Raw genomic sequence first — 6,961 nt, 5'->3', positions numbered from 1 at the left:
CAGTCAATAGAAGCAGGCCCATAAGTATCATAGATGATGGACTTTAAAATAGCTATGATAGATACGTTTAAGATCTTATTTAAAAAATACACTGCATAAGGAGGAGAGTAATAGGAACTATTATTGAACTCAAAAGCTGAAGAATACTATGTGAAATAAAACTTCAGTAGACCGGTAGATTAGACACTGCAGAAAAAAGATTATTACATTTGAAAACACAACATTCGAAATTATCAAATCCAAAGCACACAGCAATAAAATGCAAAGAGTAATTCCCAGAGAATAAAAGTAATAGTCTCAGTGATTTCTATGACAATATTGAAAGGTCTAAAATTCATGTAATTAGGCTGGAGCCACCTCTGCAAACAACATGTTCAAGGTAATTCTAAGGTCTGTGGGGTCAGCCAGCCTGAGTCTGCTCACCTTCAAAGTCTATGCATCATCTGAAAAGGACTCATCTCACAAAACTTTCATGAAGGTTAATGAGCTTTCACTGCACTCTATTCCTATGGGTCAGTCTAAACAGGTGGAGGAGCCGAGGACCCAGCATCTCACATTTCCAACATTAATGTGAGCCATAGCCAAATTGGTGTCAGGAAATACAACCACAGACTAAGCCTCAGATGCAGAGCTTGGTTCAGTGGGCGTTACACAGCAACTCTCCAAAATGCACCTCTTAGATTTTTTCCAAGAGTTGGTATTGTTGTTTTTGCTGGCATTGTTGGACTTCTCTTGGCTAGAGGTTCAAAAATAAAGAAGCTGGTGTATCCACCTGGGCTCATGGGATTAGCTGCCTCTCTTTATTATTTACAACAAGCCATCATATTTGTCCAGGTCAATGGGGAGACATTATGTGTCTGGGATTTACAAGGATATGTAGTCATAGAAGATTTGTGGAAAGACAACTTTCAAAAGCCAGGAATATGAAGCATTCACTTGGAAATGAGTAGAATGCTCCATGCTCTGCCCATTTTAATCTGTTATAGATAAACTGGAAACTCCATGCAGTAAAGCAGTATTTCTATAGAAAAACGGTAGAGAAGAGTCAGAACCAACTGTAGTAAACTGGTCTTCTTCTTCGGGAAAAATGATACTAGGCTTCCTTGTTACCTTGGGTAATGCCATACTACAAGTGGACTACTAATCAGAAATCCTTTCACCTAGAGATAATGCCTCAGAACTCTTTGTTCTCATGTTGCTATCTATGTATATAATTAAAACTCCACGTTAAAAAATAAATAAAATAAAATCCACATAATTAGAGATATATAAAAAGAGAAGCAGAAAAATATCTCAAGACATTTGCTGAAAAATTTCCAAATTTGATAAAACTAAAAATACAGATGCAATAAGATCATCAAACTCCAAAATAACACGAAGAAACCCACAAGAAAAAGTATCATAATTAAATTATTAAAATCCAGTAATAAAGACAAAATTTGAAAAGCAAGTGGAGAAAGCATAGACATTGTGTAGAGGAGAATTAAGATAAGAATAGTTCTAATTTCTAACAAGAAACATCGCAGGCAAGAAGACTATATACAGTGACATCCTTAATGCGCTGAAAGAAAATATGGCAGCCAAAGTATCTTGCAAAAAAGGAAATGAAATAAAGACATTTTCAGAAAATCAGACAAACAAAAGCTGAGAAAACTTGAAAGTAGCAGACCTGCTCTAAAATAAATGATAAAGAAAATTATTTGGGTTGGAAGGAAGATAATACCAGATAGAAACTGGGATCTATACAAATGAATGTGTAAGCAAGGATAATATGTTGGGATATAAAAAGTCAGTTTTTCTCACTTTTAAAAATTTCTTCAAAAGATAATTGACTACTTGCCACCTGGGAGGCTTGGTCAGTTAAGCATCTGCCTTTGGCTCAGGTCATGATCTCAGGGTCCTGGGATCCAAGCCTTCAGTGGGCTCAGCATAGAGTAACTATATTAATATCAGATGAAGAGTATTATCTTGCTTTAAGACAAGTGATATTTAGAGATACAGGACATTTCATAATGATAAAAATACACAACAATCTTATATGTGGCTAATAATAACACCTCAAAATACATGAAGCTAAAACTGACAGAACTTAAAGGAGAAAGACAAAGCCATACCTACAGGTGGAGATTTCAACTTTCCTCTCAATGAATCATAGAACACGCATACAGAAAATCAGTAAGTATAAAGAAAATTAAAACAGCATTATCAACCAACTTCACCTAGTTGGCATTTATAGCACCACATACTCAAAAACTACAAAATACACATTCTGCTCATATGCACACAGGACATTAATGCAGATAAATCATAGCTGAGCCATAAAATAAGTCCCAATAAATTTAAAGGGATTAAAATTATACATAGTGTACCCTCTGACTGCAACAGAGTTAAAACAGAAAATAATATTAGAAAGTCTCTGGATAACCCTACCAATATTTGGAAATTAAATAAAATACTTACAAATAACCCATTAGTCAAAGAAGAAATGAAAAAGAAAACTTTCAAGTATTTTGAACTAAAATAAAAATGACAAAAACACAATATGCTAAAATTTGTGGGATGGAGCTAAAGCAGTGCTTAGAGGGGTTATTATAACTTTAAATACTTATGTTAGAAAAGAACAAAGCTTTATATTTCCACTTAAGAAAGTAAGAAAGAACAAATGAAGCTTAAAATATGTGGAAGGAAGGAAATCGGGGCACCTGGGTGGCTTAGTCAGTTTAGTACCTGCCTTTGGCTCAGGTCATGATCTCAGGGTCCTAGGATCAAGTCCCCTATTGGGCTCCCTGCTCAGCAAGGAGCCTGCTTCTCTCTCTCTCTCTCTCTCTCTGTCCCTCCTACTGATTGTGCTCTCTTACGCTTTCTCTGTCAAATAAGTAAATAAATAAATCTTAAAAAAAAAAAAGAGGAAAAGAAATAATAAAAATAAGAAAGGGAATCTATGAAATAGAAAATGGAAATGCAGTAGAGAAAATTCATAAAATAAAAGTTGGTTTTGGAGGGGAAGCATTAAAACTGATAAAGACAGAAAACAGAAATTACTTCTATCAAATATAAAATGGAAACAGCACAGATTCTACAAACATTTGAGGAAGAGTAAGGAAACATTATGAATAATTTTATACTAATAAATTCAACAACTTAAATAAAAAGGGAAAATTCCTTGAAAGATACAAATTACAAAAATGGAGACAGAAGTTGGATATCTGAATGGATGGAAGACAGTAAATAAAGGAGAGAATACTACCAAATATATTCAGAGAAGAGGATAGGGATCAGGTAATATAGAGTTTTATAGGACAAGATCAGAGTTTAGATTTAAATCCCAGTGTAAAAGGCCATTGAGAGACTTTAAAGAGAAGTGGTACAATCTTATTTCAGTTTGTAAGTATCACCACTGCTATGAAAACAATGCATTCTAGAGATATAAAATTGAAAGAAAGATGATTGAAGAAAAAGAAGTTACGGAGTTATTTCAGTACCTCAGGCAAGAGATAATGTGGGTTGAACTAGAACAACATTAGTGGAGAGGAAAAGAAGTGTACAGATTCAAGACATATCCTCAGCTTGGCTCACATCCTACAGAATTTAAAAAGTACATAACAACATTTCTTACTCAACATAAGAAATGTCTTCCAGAAAAATTCACATTAAAGGGAATGGTATTTTCCCATTGATTTCCAGAGATACTTTTTTCTCTGAGAAAAATTATTTCCATATATGTAACACATTGCAATCAAGAATGAAGCAGTTAAAATACTCAATTTCTTTGATAAGAAAAAAAATGGAAATAAAATAAAATATTAACAATGACTATATCCAGAATGTGGTCTTAATGCCGATTTTGCTTTTATAATTTAGGCTTATAATTTTTAAAATGCTATTCTTTTTAAAAGACCAAAACATTTTGGGTCAGATACTTTTAAACACTGGAGTTAATTTCTAAAATATAATAGTAAACTACTAAAACATTTGCAATAGTGCTAGTTCTAGAGGAATTATCACTTGATTTGCTCTTCCTAGGATACAGTTCCCACTGAAGATGTAATTAGCCTTAATACTTTAGTATTCGACTATGTTTTAATCAGTATTAGGCCATCATAAATTGTGTACAATTTCATAATTTTACCACCACCTTATGAAAAAAAAACCCTATGATATTTATTATAGAATCTTTGGATAAGTTAAGAGATATCTAGAAGTACAGACTAAAGTAGTCAGCTGTTACTTCCCAATCTATAGCAATAAATAGCTAAGGAAAGTTTGTCCCTTTCTTTTTTTTTTTTTTTAAAGATTTTATTTATTTATTTGACAGACAGAGATCACAAGTAGGCAGAGAAGCAGGCAGAGAGAGAGGAGGAAGCAGGCTCCCTGCTGAGCAGAGAACCCAATGCGGGCTTTATCCCAGAACCCTGGGATGATGACCTGAGCTGAAGGCAGAGGCTTTAACCCACTGAGCCACCCAGGCACCCCAAGTTTGTCCCTTTCTTAAAACAAACATGAAATTCCCTTTAAACTTTATATGAAAGCAGGCTACTGGCCAAGAACCCACATAATACTCTCGGAAGGAAAAAAAAAAAAAAAAGACTTCTAAAAATTCTTGACAGTTTAGGATTAAATAAGAGCTAACATCTTAGTTCATTTCAATCGAATATTCTTACTCTTTTTCTTCCAACTCAAACATGCATATTCTCACTTAGAGCCCAGAATCAAGCTAGAATTGAACCAGCCACTAAGAATAAGTTTCATTTCAACTTAAACAAATTTTCATGAACATGCACAAACTGGAGTGGATAGAATACTTTACTCTGTGCAAGGTAAAAATTTATACATTTTTTACTAATGGTTTAGAAATTAATTTTTAGAGTAAGGGATACTGACTTTTGCTCTACCGCTTACTAATTTTTTTTTAATGAACTGTAATCTTAGCCACTCTGTAGTAACCCTTTATATATACATTTGTTGCTAAGATTACCATATCTGACACATAATTCAATTACTCTTTTTTTTTTCATTTTATTTTATCTTATTTCTTTTGGGTGTTCCCAAATTCATTGTTTATGTATCACACATAACTTTATTGTTTGTAACTATGCTAAACAGTATAGATGTTTGTGTATTTGTTTAGTCAAAAATAAAACACCATCCTTCAAAAGTGAAAATATATACACTTCAGATTCATACGGATGTTATATTTGAGTTTATGAATATAATCAGCATACATTCAGTTTTCAGATTGTCTCTGTTCACTCTGTACCCATCATGCTTTTCCCCCTGACATGTTGTAGGATACTGTGACTGGATGACAATCAACCTTGTAAAACTATTATGTAATTAAGATCAACTTTACAAAACAGCTTGCTTAATGTATATCCTGTTGACTCTGATATTGTCCACACCACACGGCTTTTCTTGCTGACCACATGTACACTTATTCCATTCAATGCTTTTCATCCCTGCTCGCAGCAGGTGTTCTCTGCTTCAGTAACATTTTCTGCCTTCTTGCTTTAATCACCAATGTCTTGTAGCACAGTACATTTTCCATCAGGGCAAAATCAATCCCAAGAGAAGATAAAAGTTACATGGATTTGATAAATTCGAGGATCTATAATGTTTCGCAGTACACTGGTGGGGGTAGGATATGCTTTCCTATAAAATAAGCTCACAATTTTTCTTCTCGTTTCCAAGTATTTATAAATCAGACTTTTTTTCAAGTCAATCTGTATCACTGGCTTGCATTTTACTACGGGTAAGTAAATCCCCTAAGAGACCTCTAATTTGGGTCTTTAGTGCATTGTGCATAGGAAAACAAAATCTAGTAAGTATGCCACTAAGATTAGACAGAGCTCTTAAGCAGGATACAAACAATACTGTGACATTTCCCTAACTAAAAGTAGTCTTTAACTTTGTATCAGACAAATAATGTCAAGAAGTAGTATTTCTGCTAACTGTTGCACTTCCAAATTCAACTCTGGAAATCTTTATCTTTCATTTTGATTCCTTTTAATTTTTTCTTAATTATTTCCCACCACTATCCCATCAAAGAGATTTAACATGTAAAAACTTAATAGACCTACCCACTCAAGTGTTATACCAGGTTTTGACAGTCTCGACCAAAATAACAATGCTAATTTTTTTTAACCAAAGAAATTAAACTTGTTTTTCTCTGAAACAGTGATGAAATCGACTTGCAAAAATAAACAATCTTACTTTAGATTCCTTATTACCTTGTGTTGTAATGTAAGAAAAATGAAGCAAGTTATATAACTGAAAAATTATACTTAATAGTAAGGCATTGTAGATGACAATAATTTGAGGGCAATAAACTATTTAAATTATTTTTCACAAAGAAATATAGTATTAGCTGTTAATAATGAAACAACTTTATTTAATAAAATGATAGTAAAAATGAATAACCTAAATAACATTATCTTAATTGTCCCTTAAGTCCTTACTACTCAAAGTACGATCTATGCATTTTTATCACCAGTCAGTTTATTAGAATCTCAGGCCACACCATAGACCTACAGAATCAGGATCCTTAACTTAACAAGATCCCCAAGTGCTTTATGTGTATATTAAAGTTTGAAAAACATTATATGAAGAGAAAATCCATTTAACTTAGTTGAAATTGTGGTACTAACTCAAAATATTAGAACTCTAATACCACTAAGTATTCAAAGATATTAGCTAACTGATATTTCAATTCCTAAACACCAAAAAGCAAATGTTATTAATACCGAATAAAGTTCTACTTTACTTACTAGGATAATTCACCAAGAATCTATGGTTTCTATGGTATAGAAAGCTCATCTCTTTATATTCCTATCTATTATGTGAATTTCTGCTCCCTGTTTTGTTAAGAAAAAATAAGAATCATAAATTAGATGGGAAATAGTTTATATTTTATCATATATCATTAGTAGTTTTTTACTTAAAAATCGAAAATTGATACTTATCT

At 32.8% G+C, this 6,961-nt stretch overlaps 1 pseudogene; it reads left to right on the top strand.

The window, feature by feature from the left end:
- Positions 1 to 370: 370 nt before the first annotated feature.
- LOC131827848 (MICOS complex subunit MIC26-like) lies at positions 371 to 927 on the top strand (annotated as a pseudogene).
- The last annotated feature ends 6,034 nt before the right edge of the window (positions 928 to 6,961 follow it).

This window comes from Mustela lutreola, chromosome 3, assembly GCF_030435805.1.
Source record: "Mustela lutreola isolate mMusLut2 chromosome 3, mMusLut2.pri, whole genome shotgun sequence".
Lineage (NCBI taxonomy): Eukaryota > Metazoa > Chordata > Mammalia > Carnivora > Mustelidae > Mustela > Mustela lutreola.
This window is presented reverse-complemented; position numbering and strand designations above follow the sequence as displayed.